Genomic DNA, 19,886 nt, shown 5'->3' with positions numbered 1-19,886 from the left:
GAAACTGTGCGGTGGTGGTGTAATGGTCAGCATAGTTGCCTTCCAAGCAGTTGATCCGGGTTCGATTCCCGGCCACCGCAGCCGGCTTTTTACTTTTGCGTACGAGTACTTTTGCCACGCGTCCTTAAATTAATGTTTCTTTCCCCCTCTTAGTCGCTGCAGGCCACCCTATAGTGTGTGCGTCGATTCCCCTTGAGTCTCGACTTGTCTCGACTTTGCTCGGCTGACGCGAGAGCTGACGCTCTCCAATCGGCCTATATCAAAAGGACAAGCACGCGAAACGACTGAGAGAGGTATGGCGAGGCGGGCACAACATTACTTATGCCTCAGGTAAAGACCCGCTGCCTGTTATCATTGTGTGATTATACATGTTCTGTCATACAAATTCAGTTTTATTACTAGTACATTCATTCCTTCCTTCCTTCCTTCCATCCTTCCTTTCTTTCTTTGTTGCGTGTTTTACAACACGCTCCTTCATTACACTGTGGCCGCACGGCGCGACTTGGCATACCGAGAGGCAAAACGTGGCGCCAGTGCCCATGACCGAATAGCGCTGCAGCTCCGAAAGCGAAGAGGAAAGAGAAATACGAATTGAAACTGTCGACAGTGCCCTGCGTTCGCAGGCGGTCACCCGCCCAAGCACTGACAACGCCCAGCGTCGCGCAGTAGCGGTGATCGGACGAGAAACTGTGTGTTCAGCGTGCTGTGACCAGTGAAGTGTTTTAGCGCGTCCCGACACGTCGCGTTCGGGTCCCCTAGCAGCTCCCACAACAATGTGACGATTTCTTTGTCACCATGCTTCCCCGGGGAAATCGGCGTTGCCTTTTTGAAATAGTAAAATCGTAGTGGCCCGTGGGGGGATCGAACCCACGACCTTCGCGTTATTAGCACGACGCTCTAACCAACTGAGCTAACGGGCCTCGGTGCAAAGAGACTTCCATCGCTTTGCGGCAATTGCTGTGCGTATTGCCATGTAACATTTCTATGCAGCAGTCCAACAGTGGACCAGCGTCTCTCCTCCCTTTATTCCGCTGCTCTTAGTAATTTCATTGCGTGCCCGTTTCTCTCGACTGTTTTCGGCTGACGTTTGCGAACCAGTAGCTATAATGCGAGGAGGACGTGAAACAGCATTTCGCACGGTCAAAACTTGTCGTGATTTGTTCCGAAAAAATTCCGTTCCGGTACCGGGAATCGAACCCGGGCCTCCTGGGTGAAAGCCAGGTATCCTAGCCACTAGACCACACCGGACGCGCGCATATTCCATCGTGCTTACACGCCGTCCACTCGCTCTCCGTGTCGCACTTTCCCTGTTTGCGAGCATCTTTTCGCGCGACCATGCCGAGGCGCGCATGGCAACAGTCACAAACCATTGCTTTTGGTCTCGTTGTTACTGGGGTAGGAGGGAAACCAAACCTGTAAGTAGTAATATTTATTTACTTATTTTGCTACTAAAGACCTGCTGCCTGTCATTATATAGCAGGTCGTACATTGTGTGACTTTATATGTTACATCATACGAAATTCAGTTTTACTACTAGTACATTTTTCTAAAAAAATTAGAAAGGAACTGCAAGTAGTAATAACGGGAAGTGAACATTTTCACGCTGAGTCGTTGAAGCCTTGTGCATAACGAACTACAAAGTGTTTCGCTCCTTCGCAACCGCAGAGCCGTCAATTTAGCTGTGAACGAAAGTAAATTAAATGCCCCGGGTGAGGATCGAACTCACGACCTTAAGATTATGAGACTTACGCGCTGCCTACTGCGCTACCGAGGCAGGTGATCGCCGCACCCTCTGGAATCTCTGTAAGTACCGAATACCAGTGGAGGAGAGTCTATCTGCACTTCCTGGCTAACTTTTTTCCGTTGCTACACGTGCATTCCCGGCGCGACAGGCAACTTGCTATGCTAGGCCGACGCCAGTACGTACAATAGCACGCAAGCGCCCAAACGACAAGTCGTGCGCGCTGCATGTTTGGTTCTTTCCACACGGAATCCCGCGGTTCATTCTCATGGCTCACGCAGTTCGAGTGCGAAACACACGCGGCACCATTATCGGAGAAAAAAGAAAATGATGCATCGGCCGGGAATCGAACCCGGGCCGCCCGCGTGGCAGGCGAGCATTCTACCACTGAACCACCGATGCTCAGCTAGTTAACAGCTTCCTGGTGCTTTCCGCGGAGACGCCTGAAGGGAAAGTGGGACTACCGTCCAGCGCCGTCGCATCCTCTCGAGAGAATGCTACAGACGCTGAATCCTGCACTGCACTGCTTAAAAATGACGCCAGAATGCGATCGTCTAAGTACTCGTGCGGCGCACGCACGCGACGACTCTTGCCAAAGGACGCGAAATGTGCGTCGAGACGCTGTCTGGGTGCGCTCGCCCACCCCGTAATGCGCCTACAGCTACGACCACCTTGAGCCGCCGCCGACAGGCGGGAAGCAGACACAGCGCGGCGTGCGCGGAAGGAAACTGTGCGGTGGTGGTGTAATGGTCAGCATAGTTGCCTTCCAAGCAGTTGATCCGGGTTCGATTCCCGGCCACCGCAGCCGGCTTTTTACTTTTGCGTACGAGTACTTTTGCCACGCGTCCTTAAATTAATGTTTCTTTCCCCCTCTTAGTCGCTGCAGGCCACCCTATAGTGTGTGCGTCGATTCCCCTTGAGTCTCGACTTGTCTCGACTTTGCTCGGCTGACGCGAGAGCTGACGCTCTCCAATCGGCCTATATCAAAAGGACAAGCACGCGAAACGACTGAGAGAGGTATGGCGAGGCGGGCACAACATTACTTATGCCTCAGGTAAAGACCCGCTGCCTGTTATCATTGTGTGATTATACATGTTCTGTCATACAAATTCAGTTTTATTACTAGTACATTCATTCCTTCCTTCCTTCCTTCCATCCTTCCTTTCTTTCTTTGTTGCGTGTTTTACAACACGCTCCTTCATTACACTGTGGCCGCACGGCGCGACTTGGCATACCGAGAGGCAAAACGTGGCGCCAGTGCCCATGACCGAATAGCGCTGCAGCTCCGAAAGCGAAGAGGAAAGAGAAATACGAATTGAAACTGTCGACAGTGCCCTGCGTTCGCAGGCGGTCACCCGCCCAAGCACTGACAACGCCCAGCGTCGCGCAGTAGCGGTGATCGGACGAGAAACTGTGTGTTCAGCGTGCTGTGACCAGTGAAGTGTTTTAGCGCGTCCCGACACGTCGCGTTCGGGTCCCCTAGCAGCTCCCACAACAATGTGACGATTTCTTTGTCACCATGCTTCCCCGGGGAAATCGGCGTTGCCTTTTTGAAATAGTAAAATCGTAGTGGCCCGTGGGGGGATCGAACCCACGACCTTCGCGTTATTAGCACGACGCTCTAACCAACTGAGCTAACGGGCCTCGGTGCAAAGAGACTTCCATCGCTTTGCGGCAATTGCTGTGCGTATTGCCATGTAACATTTCTATGCAGCAGTCCAACAGTGGACCAGCGTCTCTCCTCCCTTTATTCCGCTGCTCTTAGTAATTTCATTGCGTGCCCGTTTCTCTCGACTGTTTTCGGCTGACGTTTGCGAACCAGTAGCTATAATGCGAGGAGGACGTGAAACAGCATTTCGCACGGTCAAAACTTGTCGTGATTTGTTCCGAAAAAATTCCGTTCCGGTACCGGGAATCGAACCCGGGCCTCCTGGGTGAAAGCCAGGTATCCTAGCCACTAGACCACACCGGACGCGCGCATATTCCATCGTGCTTACACGCCGTCCACTCGCTCTCCGTGTCGCACTTTCCCTGTTTGCGAGCATCTTTTCGCGCGACCATGCCGAGGCGCGCATGGCAACAGTCACAAACCATTGCTTTTGGTCTCGTTGTTACTGGGGTAGGAGGGAAACCAAACCTGTAAGTAGTAATATTTATTTACTTATTTTGCTACTAAAGACCTGCTGCCTGTCATTATATAGCAGGTCGTACATTGTGTGACTTTATATGTTACATCATACGAAATTCAGTTTTACTACTAGTACATTTTTCTAAAAAAATTAGAAAGGAACTGCAAGTAGTAATAACGGGAAGTGAACATTTTCACGCTGAGTCGTTGAAGCCTTGTGCATAACGAACTACAAAGTGTTTCGCTCCTTCGCAACCGCAGAGCCGTCAATTTAGCTGTGAACGAAAGTAAATTAAATGCCCCGGGTGAGGATCGAACTCACGACCTTAAGATTATGAGACTTACGCGCTGCCTACTGCGCTACCGAGGCAGGTGATCGCCGCACCCTCTGGAATCTCTGTAAGTACCGAATACCAGTGGAGGAGAGTCTATCTGCACTTCCTGGCTAACTTTTTTCCGTTGCTACACGTGCATTCCCGGCGCGACAGGCAACTTGCTATGCTAGGCCGACGCCAGTACGTACAATAGCACGCAAGCGCCCAAACGACAAGTCGTGCGCGCTGCATGTTTGGTTCTTTCCACACGGAATCCCGCGGTTCATTCTCATGGCTCACGCAGTTCGAGTGCGAAACACACGCGGCACCATTATCGGAGAAAAAAGAAAATGATGCATCGGCCGGGAATCGAACCCGGGCCGCCCGCGTGGCAGGCGAGCATTCTACCACTGAACCACCGATGCTCAGCTAGTTAACAGCTTCCTGGTGCTTTCCGCGGAGACGCCTGAAGGGAAAGTGGGACTACCGTCCAGCGCCGTCGCATCCTCTCGAGAGAATGCTACAGACGCTGAATCCTGCACTGCACTGCTTAAAAATGACGCCAGAATGCGATCGTCTAAGTACTCGTGCGGCGCACGCACGCGACGACTCTTGCCAAAGGACGCGAAATGTGCGTCGAGACGCTGTCTGGGTGCGCTCGCCCACCCCGTAATGCGCCTACAGCTACGACCACCTTGAGCCGCCGCCGACAGGCGGGAAGCAGACACAGCGCGGCGTGCGCGGAAGGAAACTGTGCGGTGGTGGTGTAATGGTCAGCATAGTTGCCTTCCAAGCAGTTGATCCGGGTTCGATTCCCGGCCACCGCAGCCGGCTTTTTACTTTTGCGTACGAGTACTTTTGCCACGCGTCCTTAAATTAATGTTTCTTTCCCCCTCTTAGTCGCTGCAGGCCACCCTATAGTGTGTGCGTCGATTCCCCTTGAGTCTCGACTTGTCTCGACTTTGCTCGGCTGACGCGAGAGCTGACGCTCTCCAATCGGCCTATATCAAAAGGACAAGCACGCGAAACGACTGAGAGAGGTATGGCGAGGCGGGCACAACATTACTTATGCCTCAGGTAAAGACCCGCTGCCTGTTATCATTGTGTGATTATACATGTTCTGTCATACAAATTCAGTTTTATTACTAGTACATTCATTCCTTCCTTCCTTCCTTCCATCCTTCCTTTCTTTCTTTGTTGCGTGTTTTACAACACGCTCCTTCATTACACTGTGGCCGCACGGCGCGACTTGGCATACCGAGAGGCAAAACGTGGCGCCAGTGCCCATGACCGAATAGCGCTGCAGCTCCGAAAGCGAAGAGGAAAGAGAAATACGAATTGAAACTGTCGACAGTGCCCTGCGTTCGCAGGCGGTCACCCGCCCAAGCACTGACAACGCCCAGCGTCGCGCAGTAGCGGTGATCGGACGAGAAACTGTGTGTTCAGCGTGCTGTGACCAGTGAAGTGTTTTAGCGCGTCCCGACACGTCGCGTTCGGGTCCCCTAGCAGCTCCCACAACAATGTGACGATTTCTTTGTGACCATGCTTCCCCGGGGAAATCGGCGTTGCCTTTTTGAAATAGTAAAATCGTAGTGGCCCGTGGGGGGATCGAACCCACGACCTTCGCGTTATTAGCACGACGCTCTAACCAACTGAGCTAACGGGCCTCGGTGCAAAGAGACTTCCATCGCTTTGCGGCAATTGCTGTGCGTATTGCCATGTAACATTTCTATGCAGCAGTCCAACAGTGGACCAGCGTCTCTCCTCCCTTTATTCCGCTGCTCTTAGTAATTTCATTGCGTGCCCGTTTCTCTCGACTGTTTTCGGCTGACGTTTGCGAACCAGTAGCTATAATGCGAGGAGGACGTGAAACAGCATTTCGCACGGTCAAAACTTGTCGTGATTTGTTCCGAAAAAATTCCGTTCCGGTACCGGGAATCGAACCCGGGCCTCCTGGGTGAAAGCCAGGTATCCTAGCCACTAGACCACACCGGACGCGCGCATATTCCATCGTGCTTACACGCCGTCCACTCGCTCTCCGTGTCGCACTTTCCCTGTTTGCGAGCATCTTTTCGCGCGACCATGCCGAGGCGCGCATGGCAACAGTCACAAACCATTGCTTTTGGTCTCGTTGTTACTGGGGTAGGAGGGAAACCAAACCTGTAAGTAGTAATATTTATTTACTTATTTTGCTACTAAAGACCTGCTGCCTGTCATTATATAGCAGGTCGTACATTGTGTGACTTTATATGTTACATCATACGAAATTCAGTTTTACTACTAGTACATTTTTCTAAAAAAATTAGAAAGGAACTGCAAGTAGTAATAACGGGAAGTGAACATTTTCACGCTGAGTCGTTGAAGCCTTGTGCATAACGAACTACAAAGTGTTTCGCTCCTTCGCAACCGCAGAGCCGTCAATTTAGCTGTGAACGAAAGTAAATTAAATGCCCCGGGTGAGGATCGAACTCACGACCTTAAGATTATGAGACTTACGCGCTGCCTACTGCGCTACCGAGGCAGGTGATCGCCGCACCCTCTGGAATCTCTGTAAGTACCGAATACCAGTGGAGGAGAGTCTATCTGCACTTCCTGGCTAACTTTTTTCCGTTGCTACACGTGCATTCCCGGCGCGACAGGCAACTTGCTATGCTAGGCCGACGCCAGTACGTACAATAGCACGCAAGCGCCCAAACGACAAGTCGTGCGCGCTGCATGTTTGGTTCTTTCCACACGGAATCCCGCGGTTCATTCTCATGGCTCACGCAGTTCGAGTGCGAAACACACGCGGCACCATTATCGGAGAAAAAAGAAAATGATGCATCGGCCGGGAATCGAACCCGGGCCGCCCGCGTGGCAGGCGAGCATTCTACCACTGAACCACCGATGCTCAGCTAGTTAACAGCTTCCTGGTGCTTTCCGCGGAGACGCCTGAAGGGAAAGTGGGACTACCGTCCAGCGCCGTCGCATCCTCTCGAGAGAATGCTACAGACGCTGAATCCTGCACTGCACTGCTTAAAAATGACGCCAGAATGCGATCGTCTAAGTACTCGTGCGGCGCACGCACGCGACGACTCTTGCCAAAGGACGCGAAATGTGCGTCGAGACGCTGTCTGGGTGCGCTCGCCCACCCCGTAATGCGCCTACAGCTACGACCACCTTGAGCCGCCGCCGACAGGCGGGAAGCAGACACAGCGCGGCGTGCGCGGAAGGAAACTGTGCGGTGGTGGTGTAATGGTCAGCATAGTTGCCTTCCAAGCAGTTGATCCGGGTTCGATTCCCGGCCACCGCAGCCGGCTTTTTACTTTTGCGTACGAGTACTTTTGCCACGCGTCCTTAAATTAATGTTTCTTTCCCCCTCTTAGTCGCTGCAGGCCACCCTATAGTGTGTGCGTCGATTCCCCTTGAGTCTCGACTTGTCTCGACTTTGCTCGGCTGACGCGAGAGCTGACGCTCTCCAATCGGCCTATATCAAAAGGACAAGCACGCGAAACGACTGAGAGAGGTATGGCGAGGCGGGCACAACATTACTTATGCCTCAGGTAAAGACCCGCTGCCTGTTATCATTGTGTGATTATACATGTTCTGTCATACAAATTCAGTTTTATTACTAGTACATTCATTCCTTCCTTCCTTCCTTCCATCCTTCCTTTCTTTCTTTGTTGCGTGTTTTACAACACGCTCCTTCATTACACTGTGGCCGCACGGCGCGACTTGGCATACCGAGAGGCAAAACGTGGCGCCAGTGCCCATGACCGAATAGCGCTGCAGCTCCGAAAGCGAAGAGGAAAGAGAAATACGAATTGAAACTGTCGACAGTGCCCTGCGTTCGCAGGCGGTCACCCGCCCAAGCACTGACAACGCCCAGCGTCGCGCAGTAGCGGTGATCGGACGAGAAACTGTGTGTTCAGCGTGCTGTGACCAGTGAAGTGTTTTAGCGCGTCCCGACACGTCGCGTTCGGGTCCCCTAGCAGCTCCCACAACAATGTGACGATTTCTTTGTCACCATGCTTCCCCGGGGAAATCGGCGTTGCCTTTTTGAAATAGTAAAATCGTAGTGGCCCGTGGGGGGATCGAACCCACGACCTTCGCGTTATTAGCACGACGCTCTAACCAACTGAGCTAACGGGCCTCGGTGCAAAGAGACTTCCATCGCTTTGCGGCAATTGCTGTGCGTATTGCCATGTAACATTTCTATGCAGCAGTCCAACAGTGGACCAGCGTCTCTCCTCCCTTTATTCCGCTGCTCTTAGTAATTTCATTGCGTGCCCGTTTCTCTCGACTGTTTTCGGCTGACGTTTGCGAACCAGTAGCTATAATGCGAGGAGGACGTGAAACAGCATTTCGCACGGTCAAAACTTGTCGTGATTTGTTCCGAAAAAATTCCGTTCCGGTACCGGGAATCGAACCCGGGCCTCCTGGGTGAAAGCCAGGTATCCTAGCCACTAGACCACACCGGACGCGCGCATATTCCATCGTGCTTACACGCCGTCCACTCGCTCTCCGTGTCGCACTTTCCCTGTTTGCGAGCATCTTTTCGCGCGACCATGCCGAGGCGCGCATGGCAACAGTCACAAACCATTGCTTTTGGTCTCGTTGTTACTGGGGTAGGAGGGAAACCAAACCTGTAAGTAGTAATATTTATTTACTTATTTTGCTACTAAAGACCTGCTGCCTGTCATTATATAGCAGGTCGTACATTGTGTGACTTTATATGTTACATCATACGAAATTCAGTTTTACTACTAGTACATTTTTCTAAAAAAATTAGAAAGGAACTGCAAGTAGTAATAACGGGAAGTGAACATTTTCACGCTGAGTCGTTGAAGCCTTGTGCATAACGAACTACAAAGTGTTTCGCTCCTTCGCAACCGCAGAGCCGTCAATTTAGCTGTGAACGAAAGTAAATTAAATGCCCCGGGTGAGGATCGAACTCACGACCTTAAGATTATGAGACTTACGCGCTGCCTACTGCGCTACCGAGGCAGGTGATCGCCGCACCCTCTGGAATCTCTGTAAGTACCGAATACCAGTGGAGGAGAGTCTATCTGCACTTCCTGGCTAACTTTTTTCCGTTGCTACACGTGCATTCCCGGCGCGACAGGCAACTTGCTATGCTAGGCCGACGCCAGTACGTACAATAGCACGCAAGCGCCCAAACGACAAGTCGTGCGCGCTGCATGTTTGGTTCTTTCCACACGGAATCCCGCGGTTCATTCTCATGGCTCACGCAGTTCGAGTGCGAAACACACGCGGCACCATTATCGGAGAAAAAAGAAAATGATGCATCGGCCGGGAATCGAACCCGGGCCGCCCGCGTGGCAGGCGAGCATTCTACCACTGAACCACCGATGCTCAGCTAGTTAACAGCTTCCTGGTGCTTTCCGCGGAGACGCCTGAAGGGAAAGTGGGACTACCGTCCAGCGCCGTCGCATCCTCTCGAGAGAATGCTACAGACGCTGAATCCTGCACTGCACTGCTTAAAAATGACGCCAGAATGCGATCGTCTAAGTACTCGTGCGGCGCACGCACGCGACGACTCTTGCCAAAGGACGCGAAATGTGCGTCGAGACGCTGTCTGGGTGCGCTCGCCCACCCCGTAATGCGCCTACAGCTACGACCACCTTGAGCCGCCGCCGACAGGCGGGAAGCAGACACAGCGCGGCGTGCGCGGAAGGAAACTGTGCGGTGGTGGTGTAATGGTCAGCATAGTTGCCTTCCAAGCAGTTGATCCGGGTTCGATTCCCGGCCACCGCAGCCGGCTTTTTACTTTTGCGTACGAGTACTTTTGCCACGCGTCCTTAAATTAATGTTTCTTTCCCCCTCTTAGTCGCTGCAGGCCACCCTATAGTGTGTGCGTCGATTCCCCTTGAGTCTCGACTTGTCTCGACTTTGCTCGGCTGACGCGAGAGCTGACGCTCTCCAATCGGCCTATATCAAAAGGACAAGCACGCGAAACGACTGAGAGAGGTATGGCGAGGCGGGCACAACATTACTTATGCCTCAGGTAAAGACCCGCTGCCTGTTATCATTGTGTGATTATACATGTTCTGTCATACAAATTCAGTTTTATTACTAGTACATTCATTCCTTCCTTCCTTCCTTCCATCCTTCCTTTCTTTCTTTGTTGCGTGTTTTACAACACGCTCCTTCATTACACTGTGGCCGCACGGCGCGACTTGGCATACCGAGAGGCAAAACGTGGCGCCAGTGCCCATGACCGAATAGCGCTGCAGCTCCGAAAGCGAAGAGGAAAGAGAAATACGAATTGAAACTGTCGACAGTGCCCTGCGTTCGCAGGCGGTCACCCGCCCAAGCACTGACAACGCCCAGCGTCGCGCAGTAGCGGTGATCGGACGAGAAACTGTGTGTTCAGCGTGCTGTGACCAGTGAAGTGTTTTAGCGCGTCCCGACACGTCGCGTTCGGGTCCCCTAGCAGCTCCCACAACAATGTGACGATTTCTTTGTCACCATGCTTCCCCGGGGAAATCGGCGTTGCCTTTTTGAAATAGTAAAATCGTAGTGGCCCGTGGGGGGATCGAACCCACGACCTTCGCGTTATTAGCACGACGCTCTAACCAACTGAGCTAACGGGCCTCGGTGCAAAGAGACTTCCATCGCTTTGCGGCAATTGCTGTGCGTATTGCCATGTAACATTTCTATGCAGCAGTCCAACAGTGGACCAGCGTCTCTCCTCCCTTTATTCCGCTGCTCTTAGTAATTTCATTGCGTGCCCGTTTCTCTCGACTGTTTTCGGCTGACGTTTGCGAACCAGTAGCTATAATGCGAGGAGGACGTGAAACAGCATTTCGCACGGTCAAAACTTGTCGTGATTTGTTCCGAAAAAATTCCGTTCCGGTACCGGGAATCGAACCCGGGCCTCCTGGGTGAAAGCCAGGTATCCTAGCCACTAGACCACACCGGACGCGCGCATATTCCATCGTGCTTACACGCCGTCCACTCGCTCTCCGTGTCGCACTTTCCCTGTTTGCGAGCATCTTTTCGCGCGACCATGCCGAGGCGCGCATGGCAACAGTCACAAACCATTGCTTTTGGTCTCGTTGTTACTGGGGTAGGAGGGAAACCAAACCTGTAAGTAGTAATATTTATTTACTTATTTTGCTACTAAAGACCTGCTGCCTGTCATTATATAGCAGGTCGTACATTGTGTGACTTTATATGTTACATCATACGAAATTCAGTTTTACTACTAGTACATTTTTCTAAAAAAATTAGAAAGGAACTGCAAGTAGTAATAACGGGAAGTGAACATTTTCACGCTGAGTCGTTGAAGCCTTGTGCATAACGAACTACAAAGTGTTTCGCTCCTTCGCAACCGCAGAGCCGTCAATTTAGCTGTGAACGAAAGTAAATTAAATGCCCCGGGTGAGGATCGAACTCACGACCTTAAGATTATGAGACTTACGCGCTGCCTACTGCGCTACCGAGGCAGGTGATCGCCGCACCCTCTGGAATCTCTGTAAGTACCGAATACCAGTGGAGGAGAGTCTATCTGCACTTCCTGGCTAACTTTTTTCCGTTGCTACACGTGCATTCCCGGCGCGACAGGCAACTTGCTATGCTAGGCCGACGCCAGTACGTACAATAGCACGCAAGCGCCCAAACGACAAGTCGTGCGCGCTGCATGTTTGGTTCTTTCCACACGGAATCCCGCGGTTCATTCTCATGGCTCACGCAGTTCGAGTGCGAAACACACGCGGCACCATTATCGGAGAAAAAAGAAAATGATGCATCGGCCGGGAATCGAACCCGGGCCGCCCGCGTGGCAGGCGAGCATTCTACCACTGAACCACCGATGCTCAGCTAGTTAACAGCTTCCTGGTGCTTTCCGCGGAGACGCCTGAAGGGAAAGTGGGACTACCGTCCAGCGCCGTCGCATCCTCTCGAGAGAATGCTACAGACGCTGAATCCTGCACTGCACTGCTTAAAAATGACGCCAGAATGCGATCGTCTAAGTACTCGTGCGGCGCACGCACGCGACGACTCTTGCCAAAGGACGCGAAATGTGCGTCGAGACGCTGTCTGGGTGCGCTCGCCCACCCCGTAATGCGCCTACAGCTACGACCACCTTGAGCCGCCGCCGACAGGCGGGAAGCAGACACAGCGCGGCGTGCGCGGAAGGAAACTGTGCGGTGGTGGTGTAATGGTCAGCATAGTTGCCTTCCAAGCAGTTGATCCGGGTTCGATTCCCGGCCACCGCAGCCGGCTTTTTACTTTTGCGTACGAGTACTTTTGCCACGCGTCCTTAAATTAATGTTTCTTTCCCCCTCTTAGTCGCTGCAGGCCACCCTATAGTGTGTGCGTCGATTCCCCTTGAGTCTCGACTTGTCTCGACTTTGCTCGGCTGACGCGAGAGCTGACGCTCTCCAATCGGCCTATATCAAAAGGACAAGCACGCGAAACGACTGAGAGAGGTATGGCGAGGCGGGCACAACATTACTTATGCCTCAGGTAAAGACCCGCTGCCTGTTATCATTGTGTGATTATACATGTTCTGTCATACAAATTCAGTTTTATTACTAGTACATTCATTCCTTCCTTCCTTCCTTCCATCCTTCCTTTCTTTCTTTGTTGCGTGTTTTACAACACGCTCCTTCATTACACTGTGGCCGCACGGCGCGACTTGGCATACCGAGAGGCAAAACGTGGCGCCAGTGCCCATGACCGAATAGCGCTGCAGCTCCGAAAGCGAAGAGGAAAGAGAAATACGAATTGAAACTGTCGACAGTGCCCTGCGTTCGCAGGCGGTCACCCGCCCAAGCACTGACAACGCCCAGCGTCGCGCAGTAGCGGTGATCGGACGAGAAACTGTGTGTTCAGCGTGCTGTGACCAGTGAAGTGTTTTAGCGCGTCCCGACACGTCGCGTTCGGGTCCCCTAGCAGCTCCCACAACAATGTGACGATTTCTTTGTCACCATGCTTCCCCGGGGAAATCGGCGTTGCCTTTTTGAAATAGTAAAATCGTAGTGGCCCGTGGGGGGATCGAACCCACGACCTTCGCGTTATTAGCACGACGCTCTAACCAACTGAGCTAACGGGCCTCGGTGCAAAGAGACTTCCATCGCTTTGCGGCAATTGCTGTGCGTATTGCCATGTAACATTTCTATGCAGCAGTCCAACAGTGGACCAGCGTCTCTCCTCCCTTTATTCCGCTGCTCTTAGTAATTTCATTGCGTGCCCGTTTCTCTCGACTGTTTTCGGCTGACGTTTGCGAACCAGTAGCTATAATGCGAGGAGGACGTGAAACAGCATTTCGCACGGTCAAAACTTGTCGTGATTTGTTCCGAAAAAATTCCGTTCCGGTACCGGGAATCGAACCCGGGCCTCCTGGGTGAAAGCCAGGTATCCTAGCCACTAGACCACACCGGACGCGCGCATATTCCATCGTGCTTACACGCCGTCCACTCGCTCTCCGTGTCGCACTTTCCCTGTTTGCGAGCATCTTTTCGCGCGACCATGCCGAGGCGCGCATGGCAACAGTCACAAACCATTGCTTTTGGTCTCGTTGTTACTGGGGTAGGAGGGAAACCAAACCTGTAAGTAGTAATATTTATTTACTTATTTTGCTACTAAAGACCTGCTGCCTGTCATTATATAGCAGGTCGTACATTGTGTGACTTTATATGTTACATCATACGAAATTCAGTTTTACTACTAGTACATTTTTCTAAAAAAATTAGAAAGGAACTGCAAGTAGTAATAACGGGAAGTGAACATTTTCACGCTGAGTCGTTGAAGCCTTGTGCATAACGAACTACAAAGTGTTTCGCTCCTTCGCAACCGCAGAGCCGTCAATTTAGCTGTGAACGAAAGTAAATTAAATGCCCCGGGTGAGGATCGAACTCACGACCTTAAGATTATGAGACTTACGCGCTGCCTACTGCGCTACCGAGGCAGGTGATCGCCGCACCCTCTGGAATCTCTGTAAGTACCGAATACCAGTGGAGGAGAGTCTATCTGCACTTCCTGGCTAACTTTTTTCCGTTGCTACACGTGCATTCCCGGCGCGACAGGCAACTTGCTATGCTAGGCCGACGCCAGTACGTACAATAGCACGCAAGCGCCCAAACGACAAGTCGTGCGCGCTGCATGTTTGGTTCTTTCCACACGGAATCCCGCGGTTCATTCTCATGGCTCACGCAGTTCGAGTGCGAAACACACGCGGCACCATTATCGGAGAAAAAAGAAAATGATGCATCGGCCGGGAATCGAACCCGGGCCGCCCGCGTGGCAGGCGAGCATTCTACCACTGAACCACCGATGCTCAGCTAGTTAACAGCTTCCTGGTGCTTTCCGCGGAGACGCCTGAAGGGAAAGTGGGACTACCGTCCAGCGCCGTCGCATCCTCTCGAGAGAATGCTACAGACGCTGAATCCTGCACTGCACTGCTTAAAAATGACGCCAGAATGCGATCGTCTAAGTACTCGTGCGGCGCACGCACGCGACGACTCTTGCCAAAGGACGCGAAATGTGCGTCGAGACGCTGTCTGGGTGCGCTCGCCCACCCCGTAATGCGCCTACAGCTACGACCACCTTGAGCCGCCGCCGACAGGCGGGAAGCAGACACAGCGCGGCGTGCGCGGAAGGAAACTGTGCGGTGGTGGTGTAATGGTCAGCATAGTTGCCTTCCAAGCAGTTGATCCGGGTTCGATTCCCGGCCACCGCAGCCGGCTTTTTACTTTTGCGTACGAGTACTTTTGCCACGCGTCCTTAAATTAATGTTTCTTTCCCCCTCTTAGTCGCTGCAGGCCACCCTATAGTGTGTGCGTCGATTCCCCTTGAGTCTCGACTTGTCTCGACTTTGCTCGGCTGACGCGAGAGCTGACGCTCTCCAATCGGCCTATATCAAAAGGACAAGCACGCGAAACGACTGAGAGAGGTATGGCGAGGCGGGCACAACATTACTTATGCCTCAGGTAAAGACCCGCTGCCTGTTATCATTGTGTGATTATACATGTTCTGTCATACAAATTCAGTTTTATTACTAGTACATTCATTCCTTCCTTCCTTCCTTCCATCCTTCCTTTCTTTCTTTGTTGCGTGTTTTACAACACGCTCCTTCATTACACTGTGGCCGCACGGCGCGACTTGGCATACCGAGAGGCAAAACGTGGCGCCAGTGCCCATGACCGAATAGCGCTGCAGCTCCGAAAGCGAAGAGGAAAGAGAAATACGAATTGAAACTGTCGACAGTGCCCTGCGTTCGCAGGCGGTCACCCGCCCAAGCACTGACAACGCCCAGCGTCGCGCAGTAGCGGTGATCGGACGAGAAACTGTGTGTTCAGCGTGCTGTGACCAGTGAAGTGTTTTAGCGCGTCCCGACACGTCGCGTTCGGGTCCCCTAGCAGCTCCCACAACAATGTGACGATTTCTTTGTCACCATGCTTCCCCGGGGAAATCGGCGTTGCCTTTTTGAAATAGTAAAATCGTAGTGGCCCGTGGGGGGATCGAACCCACGACCTTCGCGTTATTAGCACGACGCTCTAACCAACTGAGCTAACGGGCCTCGGTGCAAAGAGACTTCCATCGCTTTGCGGCAATTGCTGTGCGTATTGCCATGTAACATTTCTATGCAGCAGTCCAACAGTGGACCAGCGTCTCTCCTCCCTTTATTCCGCTGCTCTTAGTAATTTCATTGCGTGCCCGTTTCTCTCGACTGTTTTCGGCTGACGTTTGCGAACCAGTAGCTATAATGCGAGGAGGACGTGAAACAGCATTTCGCACGGTCAAAACTTGTCGTGATTTGTTCCGAAAAAATTCCGTTCCGGTACCGGGAATCGAACCCGGGCCTCCTGGGTGAAAGCCAGGTATCCTAGCCACTAGACCACACCGGACGCGCGCATATTCCATCGTGCTTACACGCCGTCCACTCGCTCTCCGTGTCGCACTTTCCCTGTTTGCGAGCATCTTTTCGCGCGACCATGCCGAGGCGCGCATGGCAACAGTCACAAACCATTGCTTTTGGTCTCGTTGTTACTGGGGTAGGAGGGAAACCAAACCTGTAAGTAGTAATATTTATTTACTTATTTTGCTACTAAAGACCTGCTGCCTGTCATTATATAGCAGGTCGTACATTGTGTGACTTTATATGTTACATCATACGAAATTCAGTTTTACTACTAGTACATTTTTCTAAAAAAATTAGAAAGGAACTGCAAGTAGTAATAACGGGAAGTGAACATTTTCACGCTGAGTCGTTGAAGCCTTGTGCATAACGAACTACAAAGTGTTTCGCTCCTTCGCAACCGCAGAGCCGTCAATTTAGCTGTGAACGAAAGTAAATTAAATGCCCCGGGTGAGGATCGAACTCACGACCTTAAGATTATGAGACTTACGCGCTGCCTACTGCGCTACCGAGGCAGGTGATCGCCGCACCCTCTGGAATCTCTGTAAGTACCGAATACCAGTGGAGGAGAGTCTATCTGCACTTCCTGGCTAACTTTTTTCCGTTGCTACACGTGCATTCCCGGCGCGACAGGCAACTTGCTATGCTAGGCCGACGCCAGTACGTACAATAGCACGCAAGCGCCCAAACGACAAGTCGTGCGCGCTGCATGTTTGGTTCTTTCCACACGGAATCCCGCGGTTCATTCTCATGGCTCACGCAGTTCGAGTGCGAAACACACGCGGCACCATTATCGGAGAAAAAAGAAAATGATGCATCGGCCGGGAATCGAACCCGGGCCGCCCGCGTGGCAGGCGAGCATTCTACCACTGAACCACCGATGCTCAGCTAGTTAACAGCTTCCTGGTGCTTTCCGCGGAGACGCCTGAAGGGAAAGTGGGACTACCGTCCAGCGCCGTCGCATCCTCTCGAGAGAATGCTACAGACGCTGAATCCTGCACTGCACTGCTTAAAAATGACGCCAGAATGCGATCGTCTAAGTACTCATGCGGCGCACGCACGCGACGACTCTTGCCAAAGGACGCGAAATGTGCGTCGAGACGCTGTCTGGGTGCGCTCGCCCACCCCGTAATGCGCCTACAGCTACGACCACCTTGAGCCGCCGCCGACAGGCGGGAAGCAGACACAGCGCGGCGTGCGCGGAAGGAAACTGTGCGGTGGTGGTGTAATGGTCAGCATAGTTGCCTTCCAAGCAGTTGATCCGGGTTCGATTCCCGGCCACCGCAGCCGGCTTTTTACTTTTGCGTACGAGTACTTTTGCCACGCGTCCTTAAATTAATGTTTCTTTCCCCCTCTTAGTCGCTGCAGGCCACCCTATAGTGTGTGCGTCGATTCCCCTTGAGTCTCGACTTGTCTCGACTTTGCTCGGCTGACGCGAGAGCTGACGCTCTCCAATCGGCCTATATCAAAAGGACAAGCACGCGAAACGACTGAGAGAGGTATGGCGAGGCGGGCACAACATTACTTATGCCTCAGGTAAAGACCCGCTGCCTGTTATCATTGTGTGATTATACATGTTCTGTCATACAAATTCAGTTTTATTACTAGTACATTCATTCCTTCCTTCCTTCCTTCCATCCTTCCTTTCTTTCTTTGTTGCGTGTTTTACAACACGCTCCTTCATTACACTGTGGCCGCACGGCGCGACTTGGCATACCGAGAGGCAAAACGTGGCGCCAGTGCCCATGACCGAATAGCGCTGCAGCTCCGAAAGCGAAGAGGAAAGAGAAATACGAATTGAAACTGTCGACAGTGCCCTGCGTTCGCAGGCGGTCACCCGCCCAAGCACTGACAACGCCCAGCGTCGCGCAGTAGCGGTGATCGGACGAGAAACTGTGTGTTCAGCGTGCTGTGACCAGTGAAGTGTTTTAGCGCGTCCCGACACGTCGCGTTCGGGTCCCCTAGCAGCTCCCACAACAATGTGACGATTTCTTTGTCACCATGCTTCCCCGGGGAAATCGGCGTTGCCTTTTTGAAATAGTAAAATCGTAGTGGCCCGTGGGGGGATCGAACCCACGACCTTCGCGTTATTAGCACGACGCTCTAACCAACTGAGCTAACGGGCCTCGGTGCAAAGAGACTTCCATCGCTTTGCGGCAATTGCTGTGCGTATTGCCATGTAACATTTCTATGCAGCAGTCCAACAGTGGACCAGCGTCTCTCCTCCCTTTATTCCGCTGCTCTTAGTAATTTCATTGCGTGCCCGTTTCTCTCGACTGTTTTCGGCTGACGTTTGCGAACCAGTAGCTATAATGCGAGGAGGACGTGAAACAGCATTTCGCACGGTCAAAACTTGTCGTGATTTGTTCCGAAAAAATTCCGTTCCGGTACCGGGAATCGAACCCGGGCCTCCTGGGTGAAAGCCAGGTATCCTAGCCACTAGACCACACCGGACGCGCGCATATTCCATCGTGCTTACACGCCGTCCACTCGCTCTCCGTGTCGCACTTTCCCTGTTTGCGAGCATCTTTTCGCGCGACCATGCCGAGGCGCGCATGGCAACAGTCACAAACCATTGCTTTTGGTCTCGTTGTTACTGGGGTAGGAGGGAAACCAAACCTGTAAGTAGTAATATTTATTTACTTATTTTGCTACTAAAGACCTGCTGCCTGGCATTATATAGCAGGTCGTACATTGTGTGACTTTATATGTTACATCATACGAAATTCAGTTTTACTACTAGTACATTTTTCTAAAAAAATTAGAAAGGAACTGCAAGTAGTAATAACGGGAAGTGAACATTTTCACGCTGAGTCGTTGAAGCCTTGTGCATAACGAACTACAAAGTGTTTCGCTCCTTCGCAACCGCAGAGCCGTCAATTTAGCTGTGAACGAAAGTAAATTAAATGCCCCGGGTGAGGATCGAACTCACGACCTTAAGATTATGAGACTTACGCGCTGCCTACTGCGCTACCGAGGCAGGTGATCGCCGCACCCTCTGGAATCTCTGTAAGTACCGAATACCAGTGGAGGAGAGTCTATCTGCACTTCCTGGCTAACTTTTTTCCGTTGCTACACGTGCATTCCCGGCGCGACAGGCAACTTGCTATGCTAGGCCGACGCCAGTACGTACAATAGCACGCAAGCGCCCAAACGACAAGTCGTGCGCGCTGCATGTTTGGTTCTTTCCACACGGAATCCCGCGGTTCATTCTCATGGCTCACGCAGTTCGAGTGCGAAACACACGCGGCACCATTATCGGAGAAAAAAGAAAATGATGCATCGGCCGGGAATCGAACCCGGGCCGCCCGCGTGGCAGGCGAGCATTCTACCACTGAACCACCGATGCTCAGCTAGTTAACAGCTTCCTGGTGCTTTCCGCGGAGACGCCTGAAGGGAAAGTGGGACTACCGTCCAGCGCCGTCGCATCCTCTCGAGAGAATGCTACAGACGCTGAATCCTGCACTGCACTGCTTAAAAATGACGCCAGAATGCGATCGTCTAAGTACTCGTGCGGCGCACGCACGCGACGACTCTTGCCAAAGGACGCGAAATGTGCGTCGAGACGCTGTCTGGGTGCGCTCGCCCACCCCGTAATGCGCCTACAGCTACGACCACCTTGAGCCGCCGCCGACAGGCGGGAAGCAGACACAGCGCGGCGTGCGCGGAAGGAAACTGTGCGGTGGTGGTGTAATGGTCAGCATAGTTGCCTTCCAAGCAGTTGATCCGGGTTCGATTCCCGGCCACCGCAGCCGGCTTTTTACTTTTGCGTACGAGTACTTTTGCCACGCGTCCTTAAATTAATGTTTCTTTCCCCCTCTTAGTCGCTGCAGGCCA

The 19,886-nt window shown here is 52.3% G+C and overlaps 41 non-coding genes across 41 annotated transcripts; 9 read left to right on the top strand and 32 right to left on the bottom strand.

The window, feature by feature from the left end:
• Positions 1–8: 8 nt before the first annotated feature.
• On the top strand, positions 9–80 carry Trnag-ucc (transfer RNA glycine (anticodon UCC)). Its single transcript has one exon. It is a non-coding gene; the product is annotated as a tRNA-Gly (tRNA).
• A 766-nt stretch (positions 81–846) lies between these two features.
• Positions 847–920, bottom strand: Trnai-aau (transfer RNA isoleucine (anticodon AAU)). The gene has a single exon. It is a non-coding gene; the product is annotated as a tRNA-Ile (tRNA).
• Positions 921–1,176: 256 nt separating this feature from the next.
• On the bottom strand, positions 1,177–1,248 carry Trnae-uuc (transfer RNA glutamic acid (anticodon UUC)). The gene has a single exon. It is a non-coding gene; the product is annotated as a tRNA-Glu (tRNA).
• A 453-nt stretch (positions 1,249–1,701) lies between these two features.
• On the bottom strand, positions 1,702–1,774 carry Trnam-cau (transfer RNA methionine (anticodon CAU)). The gene has a single exon. It is a non-coding gene; the product is annotated as a tRNA-Met (tRNA).
• Positions 1,775–2,072: 298 nt separating this feature from the next.
• Trnag-gcc (transfer RNA glycine (anticodon GCC)) lies at positions 2,073–2,143 on the bottom strand. Its single transcript has one exon. It is a non-coding gene; the product is annotated as a tRNA-Gly (tRNA).
• Positions 2,144–2,473: 330 nt separating this feature from the next.
• Positions 2,474–2,545, top strand: Trnag-ucc (transfer RNA glycine (anticodon UCC)). The gene has a single exon. It is a non-coding gene; the product is annotated as a tRNA-Gly (tRNA).
• Positions 2,546–3,311: 766 nt separating this feature from the next.
• Positions 3,312–3,385, bottom strand: Trnai-aau (transfer RNA isoleucine (anticodon AAU)). The gene has a single exon. It is a non-coding gene; the product is annotated as a tRNA-Ile (tRNA).
• A 256-nt stretch (positions 3,386–3,641) lies between these two features.
• On the bottom strand, positions 3,642–3,713 carry Trnae-uuc (transfer RNA glutamic acid (anticodon UUC)). The gene has a single exon. It is a non-coding gene; the product is annotated as a tRNA-Glu (tRNA).
• A 453-nt stretch (positions 3,714–4,166) lies between these two features.
• Positions 4,167–4,239, bottom strand: Trnam-cau (transfer RNA methionine (anticodon CAU)). The gene has a single exon. It is a non-coding gene; the product is annotated as a tRNA-Met (tRNA).
• Positions 4,240–4,537: 298 nt separating this feature from the next.
• Trnag-gcc (transfer RNA glycine (anticodon GCC)) lies at positions 4,538–4,608 on the bottom strand. The gene has a single exon. It is a non-coding gene; the product is annotated as a tRNA-Gly (tRNA).
• Positions 4,609–4,938: 330 nt separating this feature from the next.
• Positions 4,939–5,010, top strand: Trnag-ucc (transfer RNA glycine (anticodon UCC)). Its single transcript has one exon. It is a non-coding gene; the product is annotated as a tRNA-Gly (tRNA).
• Positions 5,011–5,776: 766 nt separating this feature from the next.
• On the bottom strand, positions 5,777–5,850 carry Trnai-aau (transfer RNA isoleucine (anticodon AAU)). Its single transcript has one exon. It is a non-coding gene; the product is annotated as a tRNA-Ile (tRNA).
• A 256-nt stretch (positions 5,851–6,106) lies between these two features.
• Trnae-uuc (transfer RNA glutamic acid (anticodon UUC)) lies at positions 6,107–6,178 on the bottom strand. Its single transcript has one exon. It is a non-coding gene; the product is annotated as a tRNA-Glu (tRNA).
• A 453-nt stretch (positions 6,179–6,631) lies between these two features.
• On the bottom strand, positions 6,632–6,704 carry Trnam-cau (transfer RNA methionine (anticodon CAU)). The gene has a single exon. It is a non-coding gene; the product is annotated as a tRNA-Met (tRNA).
• A 298-nt stretch (positions 6,705–7,002) lies between these two features.
• Positions 7,003–7,073, bottom strand: Trnag-gcc (transfer RNA glycine (anticodon GCC)). Its single transcript has one exon. It is a non-coding gene; the product is annotated as a tRNA-Gly (tRNA).
• A 330-nt stretch (positions 7,074–7,403) lies between these two features.
• Trnag-ucc (transfer RNA glycine (anticodon UCC)) lies at positions 7,404–7,475 on the top strand. The gene has a single exon. It is a non-coding gene; the product is annotated as a tRNA-Gly (tRNA).
• A 766-nt stretch (positions 7,476–8,241) lies between these two features.
• Positions 8,242–8,315, bottom strand: Trnai-aau (transfer RNA isoleucine (anticodon AAU)). The gene has a single exon. It is a non-coding gene; the product is annotated as a tRNA-Ile (tRNA).
• A 256-nt stretch (positions 8,316–8,571) lies between these two features.
• On the bottom strand, positions 8,572–8,643 carry Trnae-uuc (transfer RNA glutamic acid (anticodon UUC)). Its single transcript has one exon. It is a non-coding gene; the product is annotated as a tRNA-Glu (tRNA).
• A 453-nt stretch (positions 8,644–9,096) lies between these two features.
• On the bottom strand, positions 9,097–9,169 carry Trnam-cau (transfer RNA methionine (anticodon CAU)). Its single transcript has one exon. It is a non-coding gene; the product is annotated as a tRNA-Met (tRNA).
• Positions 9,170–9,467: 298 nt separating this feature from the next.
• On the bottom strand, positions 9,468–9,538 carry Trnag-gcc (transfer RNA glycine (anticodon GCC)). Its single transcript has one exon. It is a non-coding gene; the product is annotated as a tRNA-Gly (tRNA).
• A 330-nt stretch (positions 9,539–9,868) lies between these two features.
• Trnag-ucc (transfer RNA glycine (anticodon UCC)) lies at positions 9,869–9,940 on the top strand. Its single transcript has one exon. It is a non-coding gene; the product is annotated as a tRNA-Gly (tRNA).
• A 766-nt stretch (positions 9,941–10,706) lies between these two features.
• On the bottom strand, positions 10,707–10,780 carry Trnai-aau (transfer RNA isoleucine (anticodon AAU)). Its single transcript has one exon. It is a non-coding gene; the product is annotated as a tRNA-Ile (tRNA).
• A 256-nt stretch (positions 10,781–11,036) lies between these two features.
• Positions 11,037–11,108, bottom strand: Trnae-uuc (transfer RNA glutamic acid (anticodon UUC)). Its single transcript has one exon. It is a non-coding gene; the product is annotated as a tRNA-Glu (tRNA).
• A 453-nt stretch (positions 11,109–11,561) lies between these two features.
• Trnam-cau (transfer RNA methionine (anticodon CAU)) lies at positions 11,562–11,634 on the bottom strand. The gene has a single exon. It is a non-coding gene; the product is annotated as a tRNA-Met (tRNA).
• Positions 11,635–11,932: 298 nt separating this feature from the next.
• Trnag-gcc (transfer RNA glycine (anticodon GCC)) lies at positions 11,933–12,003 on the bottom strand. Its single transcript has one exon. It is a non-coding gene; the product is annotated as a tRNA-Gly (tRNA).
• A 330-nt stretch (positions 12,004–12,333) lies between these two features.
• On the top strand, positions 12,334–12,405 carry Trnag-ucc (transfer RNA glycine (anticodon UCC)). Its single transcript has one exon. It is a non-coding gene; the product is annotated as a tRNA-Gly (tRNA).
• A 766-nt stretch (positions 12,406–13,171) lies between these two features.
• Positions 13,172–13,245, bottom strand: Trnai-aau (transfer RNA isoleucine (anticodon AAU)). The gene has a single exon. It is a non-coding gene; the product is annotated as a tRNA-Ile (tRNA).
• Positions 13,246–13,501: 256 nt separating this feature from the next.
• On the bottom strand, positions 13,502–13,573 carry Trnae-uuc (transfer RNA glutamic acid (anticodon UUC)). The gene has a single exon. It is a non-coding gene; the product is annotated as a tRNA-Glu (tRNA).
• A 453-nt stretch (positions 13,574–14,026) lies between these two features.
• Positions 14,027–14,099, bottom strand: Trnam-cau (transfer RNA methionine (anticodon CAU)). Its single transcript has one exon. It is a non-coding gene; the product is annotated as a tRNA-Met (tRNA).
• A 298-nt stretch (positions 14,100–14,397) lies between these two features.
• Positions 14,398–14,468, bottom strand: Trnag-gcc (transfer RNA glycine (anticodon GCC)). Its single transcript has one exon. It is a non-coding gene; the product is annotated as a tRNA-Gly (tRNA).
• A 330-nt stretch (positions 14,469–14,798) lies between these two features.
• Positions 14,799–14,870, top strand: Trnag-ucc (transfer RNA glycine (anticodon UCC)). The gene has a single exon. It is a non-coding gene; the product is annotated as a tRNA-Gly (tRNA).
• A 766-nt stretch (positions 14,871–15,636) lies between these two features.
• Positions 15,637–15,710, bottom strand: Trnai-aau (transfer RNA isoleucine (anticodon AAU)). Its single transcript has one exon. It is a non-coding gene; the product is annotated as a tRNA-Ile (tRNA).
• Positions 15,711–15,966: 256 nt separating this feature from the next.
• Trnae-uuc (transfer RNA glutamic acid (anticodon UUC)) lies at positions 15,967–16,038 on the bottom strand. Its single transcript has one exon. It is a non-coding gene; the product is annotated as a tRNA-Glu (tRNA).
• A 453-nt stretch (positions 16,039–16,491) lies between these two features.
• On the bottom strand, positions 16,492–16,564 carry Trnam-cau (transfer RNA methionine (anticodon CAU)). The gene has a single exon. It is a non-coding gene; the product is annotated as a tRNA-Met (tRNA).
• A 298-nt stretch (positions 16,565–16,862) lies between these two features.
• Trnag-gcc (transfer RNA glycine (anticodon GCC)) lies at positions 16,863–16,933 on the bottom strand. Its single transcript has one exon. It is a non-coding gene; the product is annotated as a tRNA-Gly (tRNA).
• Positions 16,934–17,263: 330 nt separating this feature from the next.
• Trnag-ucc (transfer RNA glycine (anticodon UCC)) lies at positions 17,264–17,335 on the top strand. Its single transcript has one exon. It is a non-coding gene; the product is annotated as a tRNA-Gly (tRNA).
• A 766-nt stretch (positions 17,336–18,101) lies between these two features.
• On the bottom strand, positions 18,102–18,175 carry Trnai-aau (transfer RNA isoleucine (anticodon AAU)). Its single transcript has one exon. It is a non-coding gene; the product is annotated as a tRNA-Ile (tRNA).
• Positions 18,176–18,431: 256 nt separating this feature from the next.
• On the bottom strand, positions 18,432–18,503 carry Trnae-uuc (transfer RNA glutamic acid (anticodon UUC)). The gene has a single exon. It is a non-coding gene; the product is annotated as a tRNA-Glu (tRNA).
• A 453-nt stretch (positions 18,504–18,956) lies between these two features.
• Positions 18,957–19,029, bottom strand: Trnam-cau (transfer RNA methionine (anticodon CAU)). Its single transcript has one exon. It is a non-coding gene; the product is annotated as a tRNA-Met (tRNA).
• Positions 19,030–19,327: 298 nt separating this feature from the next.
• Positions 19,328–19,398, bottom strand: Trnag-gcc (transfer RNA glycine (anticodon GCC)). Its single transcript has one exon. It is a non-coding gene; the product is annotated as a tRNA-Gly (tRNA).
• A 330-nt stretch (positions 19,399–19,728) lies between these two features.
• On the top strand, positions 19,729–19,800 carry Trnag-ucc (transfer RNA glycine (anticodon UCC)). Its single transcript has one exon. It is a non-coding gene; the product is annotated as a tRNA-Gly (tRNA).
• The last annotated feature ends 86 nt before the right edge of the window (positions 19,801–19,886 follow it).

This window comes from Schistocerca nitens, unplaced genomic scaffold (genome assembly GCF_023898315.1).
Source record: "Schistocerca nitens isolate TAMUIC-IGC-003100 unplaced genomic scaffold, iqSchNite1.1 HiC_scaffold_333, whole genome shotgun sequence".
NCBI classification, from domain to species: Eukaryota; Metazoa; Arthropoda; class Insecta; order Orthoptera; family Acrididae; genus Schistocerca; species Schistocerca nitens.
This window is presented reverse-complemented; position numbering and strand designations above follow the sequence as displayed.